General features: G+C 40.1%; 1 protein-coding gene across 10 annotated transcripts in view; it reads right to left on the bottom strand.

Moving 5' to 3' along the window:
• The window catches only part of SEMA6D (semaphorin 6D), a 607,719-nt gene that overhangs the window by 100,426 nt on the left and 494,622 nt on the right, over positions 1–12,671 (bottom strand). The gene's annotated exons all lie outside the window — the stretch shown is intronic.

The raw sequence follows: 12,671 nt of genomic DNA, 5'->3' as shown, positions 1-12,671 counted from the left end.
GCACAAAAACAGAAATATAGATCAATGGAACAGGATAGAAAGCCCACAGATAAACCCATGCACATATGGTCACCTTATGTATGATAAAGGAGGTGAGAATATACAATGGAGAATAGACAGACTCTTGAATAAGTGGTGCCGGGAAAACTGGACAGCTACATGTAAAAGAATGAAATTAGAACACTCCCTAACACCATACACAGAAATAAACTCAAAATGGATTAAAGACCTAAATGTAAGGCCAGACACTATAAAACTCTTAGAGGAAAACATAGGCAGAATGCTCTGAGATAAATCACAGCAAGATCCTTTTTGACTCACCTCCTAGAGAAATGGAAATAAAAGCAAAAATTAACAAATGGAACCTAATGAAACTTAAAAGCTTTTGCACAGCAAAGGAAACCATAAACAAGAGGAGGAGACAACCCGCAGAGTGGGAGAAAATATTTGCAGATGAAGAAACTGACAAAGGATTAATCTCCAAAATTTACAAGCAGCTTGTGCAGCTCAGTATCAAAAAAAACAAACAACCCAATCCAAAAATGGGCAGAAGACCTAAATAGACATTTCTCCAAAGAAGTTATACAGATTGCCAACAAACACATGAGAGGAAGCTCAACATCACTAATCATTAGAGAAATGCAAATCAAAAGTACAATGAGGTATCACCTCACACCAGTCAGAATGGCCATCATCAAAAAATCTACAAACAGTAAATGTTGGAGAGGGTGTGGAGAAAAGGGAACCCTCCTACTCTGTTTCTGGGAATGTAAATTGATACAGCCACTATGGAGAACAGTATGGAGGTTCCTTAGAAAACTGAAAATAGAACTACCATATGACCCAGCAATGCCACTACTGGGCATATACCCTGAGAAAATAATAATTCAAAGAGTCATGTACCACAATGTTTACTGCAGCTCTATTAACAACAGCCAGGACATGGAAGCAACCTAAGTGTCCATTGACAGATGAATGGATAAAGAAGATGTGGCGCATATATACAATGGAATATTACTCAGCCATAAAAAGAAACGAAATTGAGTTATTTGTAGTGAGGTGGATGTATCTAGAGTCTGTTATACAGAGTGAAGGAAGTCAGAAAGTGACAAACAAATAATGTATGCTATCACATATATATGGAATCTAAAAAAAAAAAAGGTTCTGAAGAACCTAGGGGCAGAACAGGAATAAAGATACAGACATAGAGAATGGACTTAAGGACATGGGTAGGGGGAAGGGTAAGCTGGGACGAAGTGAGAGAGTGGTATGTACTTATATATACTACCATATGTAAAATAGATAGTTAGTGGGAAGCATCCATGTAGCATAGGGAAATCAGCTCGGTGGTTTGTGACCACCTAGAGGGGTGATATAGGGAGGGTGGGAGGGAGACAGAAGAGGGAGGAGATATGGGGATATATGTATATGTACAGCTGATTCACTTTGTTATAAAGCAGAAACTAACACACCATTTTAAAGCAATTATACTGCAATAAAGATGTTAAAAAAATTACTAAAACCTTGGTATGTGGCACACATTATAACAGACTCTAGGAAACAGCAATGAACTAGTCAAAAACACCTGCACTCATGGAGCTTACATTCTATTTCATGTCTATGTAATTCAATACTGGTTGTTAAATGGGTATAGTCCCTAGCTTTCCTTTTTTAAATGAAAAATTGGGAATATATGGTCATAAATATATATATATATGGTCTCTCTCTCTCTCTCTCTCTATATATATATATATATATATATATACACACATACCCATAATTTTTAAGAAAGTTACAAACATAGTCAACACTGAATAAATGCTAGTAGCTATTATTGCTGTTGTTTTTATTATTAGTCTGGGAATACTCCATAAAATTGCATAGCCCACATGAAGCTAATGCAAGCATGACTATCCCCTTATTGCAGGCAGTATTTGATGTGGCAGTAGGAAGGTATCAGCATCTTTTAGGGAGAGGGGAATGGGGCCTATAATGCATTTCTTTTTGCAAAAACTGCTTAGGTGTGAAGACCATTGAGTCTCTCTTCCTGAAGTTGACTCCATATGAATTAATACAAAATGTATCCATTCCTTTAAGGAATTCTGCCTCTTTATCATCTGTCCTCAGCATCTCTTGGGTTTTGCTATCATTAGGTATTAATAGGAGCGTCACTAAAGGCATGTTGCTAGAAAAAAGTGAGATTAGTTACACATTATCAGAACTGAACTCAGTGAAGACACAATGCATTTCTTCTGTGCCGTCAATATTTCACTCAGCCATGGCCCCAGTGCCTCAACTCACAGAGAAGAATGAATCATTCATGTGCTAGTACAGCCATACTAATACTGGTATGTGATGCTAACACTAGTATACTTCAGATGTATGATGTCTGTTTATAAAACAAAGCAAATATCAATACAAACCAAATAGAATGTTCAAGGTTGTTTTTTTTCTGAAAAGAATGAAGAGAAGATATACAAATAATATCACCTTCCAGTAGGTACTAAACATCAAAGTGCTGTGCTTTCCAAATGTAGAGTTTATAATACAATGCAAATTTGAGAATTCTGAAACTTTTGCAAACTACTAGCTTTCTACTTTCAGAAGTTAGACATCACCACTTTTAGGTGGAGATCTTCTCATAAAAATATGTGCACAGATTAATCATTTCTCTTTGTGGTCTGCTGTTTGGAGTCTCAATGCAGCCGTGGGAATTAAACCTGAGTTTTTTCACTTTGCGCAGGAAAACAATCAACAGCATTTATATGCTTAGCATTAGTGTTGAGCATGATCTTTTGCTGGGGAAATCTCTCCTCCTCCTCTCAAATGGTAGTTGTGTAGTGTCTGGGGTTTCCATCTTCATTTCTCTCAGTGGACATGCATGAGGAGAGTTTTATGTACTGCTCAGGCTATGTGAACTCATATTAAAAATGATTTAATTTTCAGCTTAACTGGGATATTATTACTGGTAGCACTGCATTATTCTTAGAGTACTATGCCAGTTGTTCTGCAATAGTTTTATTGGTCTTTTGTTTGCACAGGATGATATGGCTAAGCCATCCTGTTAAAGAACCATCCAAGACTTGGTATGCGGGATAAGTAAACCAAGTCCTGGAAATGGGGGAATAAAGAGGGAATCAAGTCACTGAGGTCACCAATTCTTCACATATTTTCCTTTGTGATTCACAGATATGACTGAAAATGATGTGAGTACTGCAGACATAACTGACACAAAAATGGCACCATTTTAACTCCTGACATATTAACTGGTTGAGAAGAAACCTAAGAGCTAACTTTACCTTTTCAGGGTTTATATATGTCCCCTAAATCACACCTTACTTAGTGACATTTAGTAAGATTAATGTTATGGAGCTGAAACTTGGCTTCTATAAAAATTGAATATTATTTGAAACAAGTAGGCCATTCGACCTAAAAGCTTTTTCTTAGAGAGTATTTTTTTATGATAAATACTTTTATGACTGATTACATTTGAAAAACTTTGCCAACATCAACCACACCCCCATGACGATCTCTTCTTCAGGTGGAGAAATACTAATATAAGTTATGATAACAGTAATAAACCCACCTTTCATTTTATAATCCTTTACAATTAATAATCATTTCATTTGAATCTCACATCATCACTTTTAAAAATTTACTGTTATTTTTTAATTGAAGTATAGTTGATTTACAATTTGTGCTAATTTCTGCTGTACAGCAAAGTGACTCAGTTTTACACATATAGACATTATTTTTTTAATACTCTTTTCCATTATGGTTTATTCCAGGAAACTGGATGCAGTTCCCTGTGCTGTACAGTAGGACCTTGTTGTTTATCCATTCAAAATGTAACAGTTTGCATCTACCAACCCCAAATTCCCAGTCCATCTCTCTCCCTCCCCATGCCCCCTTGGCAACCACAAGTCTGATCTCTATCTATCACCACTTTTTAAAAGATTACTATCTAAGGATTGGAGAGGTGAAATACCATGTCCAATAACATACAGTGATCGAGTGACAAAGGCTGGTCTGAAGCAGGCATTCATTCATCCATTTACTTATTTATTTATTTATTTATTTTTTGCGGTACACGGGCCTCTCACTGTTGTGGCCTCTCCTGTTGCGGAGCACAGGCTCCGGATGCGCAGGCTCAGCGGCCATGGCTCACGGGCCCAGCCGCTCCGCGGCATGTGGGATCTTCCCGGACCGGGGCACGAACCCGTGTCCCCTGCATCGGCAGGCGGACTCTCAACCACTGCGCCACCAGGGAAGCCCCATCCATTTATTCATTCATTGAAATGTTTTTCTTCTTTATCTTGTTAAATAACATAGCATGAGATCTACCCTGTCAACAAATCTTTAAGTACAGTACTGTTAACTATAAGCACAATGCTGTATGGCAAATCTTTAGAAATTTTTCATGTTGCATGACTGAAACTCTACCCATTGATCAACAACTGCCTGTTTTCCTCTCCCCCCAGCCCCTGACAACCACCATTCTACTTTCTGTTGCTATGAGTTTGGTTGCTTTAGATACTTCATATAAGTGGAATCATGCCGTATTTATCCTTCTGTGACTGGCTTATGTCACTTAGTTTAATGTCCTCAAGATTCATCAATGTTGTAGCATGTGTCAGATTTTCCTTCTTTTTTTAAAAAATAGATATTTATTGGAGTATAATTGCTTCACAATACTGTGTTTGTTTCTGTTGTACAACAAAGTGAATACATATATCCCCATATCCCCTCCCTCTTGAGTCTCCCTCCCACCCCTCTAGGAGGTCACAAAGCACCGAGCTGATCTCCCTGTGCTATGCTGCTGCTTCCCATTAGCTATTTTACATTCGGTAGTATACATATGTCCATGCTACTCTCACTTCGCCCCAGCTTCCCCCTCCCCACCCCATGTCCTCAAGTCCATTCTCTATGTCTAGGTCTTTATTCCTGCCCTGCCACTAGGTTCATCAGTACCTTATTTTTTTTTTTTTTTGATTCCATATATATGCATTAGCATACGGTATTTGTTTTTCTCTTTCTGACTTACTTCACTCTGTATGACAGACTCTAGGTCCATCCACCTCACTACAAATAACTCAATTTCCTTTCTTTTTATGGCTGAGTAATATAAGGTTGAATAATATTTCATTGTATGTATATACCACATTTTTTAAGCCATTCATCTGTCAATGGGCATTTAGGTTGTTTTCACCTCTTAGCTAGGTGAATAATGCTGCAATAGAGATGGGAATGCAAAAATCTCTATTACCTGACTTCAATTCTTTTAGATAAATACCCAGAAAGGGGACTGCTGGATCATATGATTGCTCTATTTTAAATTTTTTCAGGAACTTCCATACTATTTTCCATAGATAAGTACCATTTAACATTCCCACCAACAGTGTACAAGGGCTCTAGTTCTCCATATTCTTGCCACCACTTGTTTTCTGTTTTTGCTTTGTTTTCTTTTTGTTTTGATAATGGCCATCCTAACAGATGTGAGGTAATATCTCCTTGTGGTGGTTTTTTTTTTTTTTTTTTTTTTTTTTTGCGGTACACAGGCCTCTCACTGTTGTGGCCTCTCCCGTTGCGGAGCACAGGCTCCGGACATGCAGGCTTAGCAGCCATGGCTCATGGGCCCAGCCTCTCTGCGGCATGTGGGATCTTCCCAGACCGGGGCATGAACCCGTGTCCCCTGCATCTGCAGGTGGACTCTCAACCACTGCGCCACCAGGGAAGCCCCTCCTTGTGGTTTTGATTTGCATTTCCCTGATGATCAGTGATGCTGAGCAATTATTTTTCATGTATCTGTTGGCCATTTGTATATCTTCTTTGGAGAAATGTCTATTCAAGTTCTTTGCCTATTTTAAAATCAGGTTATTTGCTTTTTGCTACTGAGTCATAGTTGCTTATATACTTTAGATATTAACACCTTGTCAGATGTAGGTTTTGCATATATTTTCTCTTTCTATTATACCATCTAGTAACTGTCTATACTGATTCATTTGAGCAGTGGGCAAGGCTCCACCTTGCCAATAACCATGTAACTTTTGATGTGTCCAGGTAACTACATTTATGCCATTGACCTCATTTCTTCGAGGGTAAGGACAGAAAGTCCTATACAAGATATACAATTAGGTGTAGGATTAAATAAAATATTAAAAATAAAGAATCTAATACAGTGTCCAATACATAGAAAAGACTTAGTAAACCTTTGCCATTAGAACAATAATTATGACTAAAGGGAAAGAGAAAGTGGGCTGGGATAGAAATCAGTACTTCACCACTGCCATCCACAACACTTCTAGGTTACTAGCTATGTGGTTTTGGCAAGTCTCTTCACTTAACAAGGGCTCCATTTTCCTCGGATGTAAGATGTGGACAATAGTATTTAGCAGTATTATAGCTGGTGTAAGGATCAAATGAAATAATTTAGATAGCACTTTCTGATATATAACATATCCCTAAGAAAGGATTGACAAAGACAGGATGGAAGGCAGAAAGAAGGAAGGAAGAAAGAAGGGAGGGAGGGAGGGAATGAAAACATCTGAAAACCATAAAGCACTTTTTGAATGTCAGGGGCTAAGAAAGGGAACTGTGCTTATCTGTGGCTGGAAAGTTGGGAACTATACCTTCTTGCGGCAGCTCAGCCACTGACTCATTGTTTGATGCTGAGAAAATCATTTAATCGCTAGATTACGATCTCAGTGGGTGTATATAATTTGTACTCTTCTGCCCTTTATCACTGCACTGGATAAGATGACCTTGAGGTCCCCTTCAGCTCTAATTTTCTATGATAAAACTACATTCTTTGTGCCAGTGGTGCCTCTCCAATAAAAAGAAAATAGTAAAACCTTAGGCCAGTGGATGTGTCAACTGCTTTGAGATTTGCAGGAGAAAATTAATGTTCACAGAGTGTTTCTCACTGAGAAAGGATACTCCCCATTTTCACACTCTTTTTTCTACTGAAGCTTTTAATTTAGAATTGTAATGCTTCTTTGCTGCTCTCCAGCTTTCAAACATGGTGTGCTTTTGTGAAAAGTCTTTAATCATCTAATTTCTTACATTCTCTGTCTAAAAGCTACATTATGAGAATTGCTGGCAATTTAAGCTTCTCCTTTTATACTATTTCTTGGTTTTCAGAGAGATACAGATGTCGTTTTTCACAAGGAGCCAAACGCTGGATGTCTTTAGTGTGAATAAACTGTAAAAAGTATCTTGCTCAGTTCTCTCATTTAAGATTGAAGCTCCTGGGGCTCAGAGAGGGAAGGCATCTAAACCAAAGTCACAGAGTAATGGACCCCAAACTCCTGGTTCTTAGTAACTATGACAAATTTCATTTTCTAAAGGTGGTCATAATACTATTACCCATTCCCACATATTTGTCTCTAGTGTGATTTTTGTCACTTTCCCATTAAGATATGGAGGTTAATTCTTCTCCACTTGAATCTGCTTTATCAAGTGAATGTAGCAGTGACGTGGGAAAATTGCAAGGCTAGGTTATGAGGGACCTTAGCACCCTCTGCCTGGGCCTCTAGGGATGCTTTAGTGGGCCACTAGGACCCAGCTTTAGTGTTGTGAGAAGCCCAAGCCACACGGAGAGGCCATCCCTAGGCAATATAGTCAACAGCTCCAGCTCAGCTCCCAGCCTATAACCAGCACCTACTCCTAGCCGAGAGTGTGAGATGGATGTCCAGCTGAGCAAAACTTCACATGACTGAAGCCCCAGCCACCATCTGTGACTCAGTGAGACACCCTAAGAGAGAAACTCCCCATCTGGGTCCAGCCTACCTGCAAATGAATATTTGTTTCAAGATAAAAGTTTTGGGGTGGTTTGTAATATACCAATTGAAAGTGTAATGCTGCAAAATGTAATTCAGTAATCTGAATAGTACTCTACCATTCATTGGTTCTCAGATTCCACACTAATAGTTTGTTTGACAACAGCTATTTGGGATTAGCAGGGTAATAGAATTAGCCCTCCATTGTTGCACAGAATTGAAAGTGAGAGTCAATCTGAGTTTGACTGGAGGAACAACCTAATGTCAGAATTCCTGAGGTTGCACAAATTGTAACTTCCCATCTTTTGCTTGTATGGAAAACTTGCCAATATTGGGCTATCTGTCTCTAAAAGTATCAGACCTCATAGAATTTAATAAGAAAGGAATCAAGTATGGAGATGCCGAAGTACTTTTTAAAGATGCAGTGGCAGAAACAGCTATTTGCCACCCAATATCCACTTTCCCCATTTTCTTTGGTGACAGAACCCTAATTTACTCAGAGTGTAAGTAAAATCAGCTAATAGTACATTTCTCAGCTTCTTTGGCTGCTAGAAGTAGTCATGTGACTAAAATTTGGCCAATAGGTATAGGCAGAAATGTATGCAATTTTCAGAAAAGTTGCTTTAAAAAGCTGCCTTAGACCAGAGGTAAGATGTTTTCATTCTCCCACAATTTCCCTCTTCTTCTGTCCTAGAACTAGACAGGATGGGTGGAGCTCCAGCAGCTAACTTGGACAATGAGGTGATATTAAGGACAAAAGTTGCTTTAGGCAGGGTCTAACCAGGAAAACAAAACCACACTCTGCATTTAACACTGATTGAATTCAAAGCAGGGAACTGCTTGAACAGGTATTGCAAAAGCTCAGAAGCTAAACTGAATGGTGAGAAGACCTAGAGATTAGCAAGAGCAGGTAGTCACTACCAATGCCACAATGGAAGGCAAAGGAAGGAGGCAGTGTTGCTGGAGCACAGAGTGCTGAGTCACCCCACACAAACTGTAACACAGTGGACCTGTCCTGCTGGAGCTAGAGCCCCAGACAGACACAGCTGCTCCAGAGGGGCAGACAAAGGCAGAAAAGTTTCTTCCTTCCTCCCGTGCCCCAAACTCTAGCCAATGCCTCCCATTGGTTAAATGCAGTCAGAAGCCAATGATCCCAGGAACCAAGCAAATAGAAGCTGCAGGGGCCAGCTTCCCTACAGCACAGGGAAGATTAGGGAAAGGGTTAGGTATGGCTCTAACAGCAAATGAGCCTGGAACCACCTGAGCCCCTGATGACCATGGAACTGTCGCATAAGATAAGTATTGATTGCCTATAAGTTGTTACTTTGGAATTTTTCTTATATACAGCAAAATACAATGCTAATTGATATTAATTCCTCTTAGGGAGGGGACTGTATTAGTTTTCTATGGCTACCATAATAAAATACCACAAACTGGGGGGCTTAAACGACGGAAATTTATTTTCCCACAGTTCTGGAGGCTGGAGTCCAAGATCAAGGTGTTGGCAGGTTTGGTTTCTTCTGAGGCCTCTCTCCTTGGCTTGCAAATGGCCACCTTCCTACCATGTTCTCATGTAGTCTTCTCTCTCTGTGTCTGCATGCCCTGGTGTCTGTATGCCCAAATTTTCTCTTCTTCTAAGAACACCAGTTAGATTGGATTAGGGCCCACATGAATGACCTCGTTTTAACTTAATTACCTCTTTAAAGGCCCTGTCTCCAAATACAGTCACATTGTGAGGTACTGGAGGTTAGGGCTTCAATGAATGAATTTTTAGGGGGACACAATTCAGCCAATAACAGGAGGTAAGGAGATTAAGTCAATTAAATTATATATGCTAGCTAGGAAATAATAGTGTTGATAACACCAAAAAGCAAATAATCTGAGAAACATTTTTACATGGCTTTATAATACTGTGGTCACTCCTTGATTAGACATCTCTTAATCCTGCTCTGTATTTTACATTGTTGATATGCTGTTATGTGCTCAGCCTGTTTTATTTGCTTACGTGCAGGCCCACCATTAGTTTTTCACTTAGATCTCTGAGCCAAGAGATCTTCCAAGAGACCTAAAATTTGGCAGGTGCTAATTATTCGCTAACCCCTCAACTAATAGGAATTCCCGCTTCTCCTGGGGAAGGGATACAGATGCCCAGGGAAGCCTTAATAAAGGGGCAGCTGCAAAACAGTGTTGCCTCCATCGTTTGCTCCTATAATTAGCTCCACCTTAATCCTTAACATACACAGTTCCTTCTGAGACTACAAAATCCCCAGCCTTGTCCAGCTGCCATCCCTCCCATTTAAGCTTGCTTTTGGCTGGACTGTGCTAATTCTGAAGATGTTATTTAGTGTTCTGTTTTAAAAGGCAAAGTCTAGTAAGTGATCTTGAGTGCTGGTAAACAGAATGCTCATCCTTCCAACCACCATGGCTACAAATAGGGTGAGAGAAAGCTGAGGCAGTCAGAGCGTCAGTGAAGGGGGCAAAAGTGACCCACTGGGTGGGAATTTCAAGTTATCCTCTTCATCAAACAATAGTTAATTGATGTTTTCATCATGAATCAAGCTTTCTCAAAACTGTGCTGTATGCAAGTAGAATCACAAGGGTTTAACACGGTCCCAGGGATTTCTGATGACATGATGATGATGGCTGAGGAATCAGGTGTGCTTTCCACAACCTACTTCTTTCCTACCAACCCTTCCTTGTCACTCTCCCTTCTACCAGGAGAAAAAGCCAGGCTTGAGGATATTTCAGAGATTTGAACATTACCCTAAAACTGATTTTTGAAATAGACACTGAGTTCTTATTTGGAAATGATTCTGCTAGCAACAGCGTATTTTCCCTATTTCACTTTATAGGGGTTCAAGCCAATGGGCCTCGGGGACACTTTGTCCAGGATGGGGACCTGGGAGCCAGAGCTGGTTTGGTGTGGAGGGTGGGTATGTCCCATAGGCTGCACAGGATGACGGGAGAGCTACAGAGAGTGTCCGGGGACAAAGGTAGATGACACTGCCAAAAGGAGAGGATGCAAAGACTGAACCAGGTCAAAGACAGAGGTGTTGAAGAAAAACTAGCTTGAGAAATCACCTCACACAGGGCACCGCCTGAAGACATATCCAAAGGGATGGAAGCACTGCATTACTTCTCCAACAGAGACCTTTATAGGCTATGCCTGCCAGTTTTCCTATGTGGGCAGAAGGGCATTTCTGCAGGCATCAGGCTAGTTGGGAAATTAGAAATTAACTCCTTGGTTTCCTTTCATTATCTTTCTTCTCCCAATTATCCTGGTGCTAATCCCCCCTGCCTCCAACATGCCCACGTGATAGCTTTCCTTCTTACTTTTCCTATCACACTGCAAGTTCCTGAGCAGAGCTGCCTTTGCCCCATAGACTGGGCTGGTTTTCAGCTGATCATGAAGCTTACAGTGTTGCCACTGCATCAAAACAACAAACTTTCCTGCAAACCTTATCCCTGGATTGAATGTGACATTTCCCGCTGAATGCTTTCTGGACCAGCCCAGTCATTGTGTGACAGGAGTGTAGGCGGCATTTGCAGATGTGGATGCTGGTAGACAGCCATTTGAAAGCAGGGGTTAAGTGGTAGAGGGAAAAGGGGAGGGGCAGTGTTCTCAGCTCACGTTGATTTCTGTCAGATTTCAGTTAAGGTCTGTGAAGAGATAATTGTGTTATATTTTCTCATCCTTCATAGCCTAGTGGTTCCTGTATAATTATATATGCCCAAGCTTAATATTATTTCAGAAAGAAGAAAAGTATACAACAGATTTTTAGCCTCAGGCTTCTTATGACTGGGTACAGATTTTACTCTTGTAAATAATTTAATTCTTTCTTCCCTTCACCAAGAGTAATTGTGGGGATGTGGCTCAAATGGATATCTGGCCACTGGGGGATTTTCTAGGGGTAGGGAAGATTGCCAGGTTAGGGGCATATGCTGTTCAGGACCCAGTGAAACATGTAGAAGTGGCCCTCCCCTGTTCTCAACAGCAACCAGGGAGATAGCGGATCTTTCTGTCTCTGGCATCAGAAGCTAAAGGAGTTGGCTTGCAATACAAAGCCCATTTGAAAAAGTGCCCTGTCTTTCTGATAACGCAACTGATTTGTTAAAATTGTAGGAACATTTCTTAATGTCATTTAATTTTTGCCACTTAACATTATTAATGTGATTAAATATTATTAGGTCATATTTATTATGTTGCACTGAATTATTCTGATAATTATTAATACATTGCCTAGAGTGGAAAAATAAAAAGCAACTCAGGTTGAGTGAAATTTTCATACTGATGTTATATAATTATCATTATTTAACTAGAAAAAGGAGCTGATGCAATTAGGAAAATAAAACCTAGTCCAAACGTTTTTATTGATATCATTAATACATGTACTCAGGATTGCCAATAAACATTTTCTTTTTTTTTTGTGGTACGCGGGCCTCTCACTGCTGTGGCCTCTCCTGTTGCGGAGCACAGGCTCCGGACCCGCAGGCCCAGCGGCCACGGCTCACGGGTCCAACCGCTCCGCAGCACGTGGGATCTTCCCGGACCGAGGCACGAACCCATGTCCCCTGCATCGGCAGGCGGATTCTCAACCACTGCGCCACCAGGGAAGCCCGCCAATAAACATTTTAATAAAACTTGGTGATAGAATAAATTACATCAGTAATTTAACTACTTCAAGTTAACTAAAATATTATTGGCATATATTTTTCTTAAAACTCAGGATTTAACCCTATGTTCCTCATTATTTCCACTACTTTCAGGGTTTCAATTTCCATGCAGTTGACTTTTACATATATCTTAGGTTTTGCCTTCTCTCTTAATTGTTTGGGGTCTATACGCAATAGAATAGTGGCATTCCCCCCAATACTTCACTTTGTAAGAGTCAG

This window comes from Kogia breviceps, chromosome 3 (genome assembly GCF_026419965.1).
Source record: "Kogia breviceps isolate mKogBre1 chromosome 3, mKogBre1 haplotype 1, whole genome shotgun sequence".
NCBI lineage: Eukaryota > Metazoa > Chordata > Mammalia > Artiodactyla > Physeteridae > Kogia > Kogia breviceps.
The sequence above is the reverse complement of the archived record's forward strand: the minus strand, read 5'-3'. Positions and strand labels throughout refer to the sequence as shown.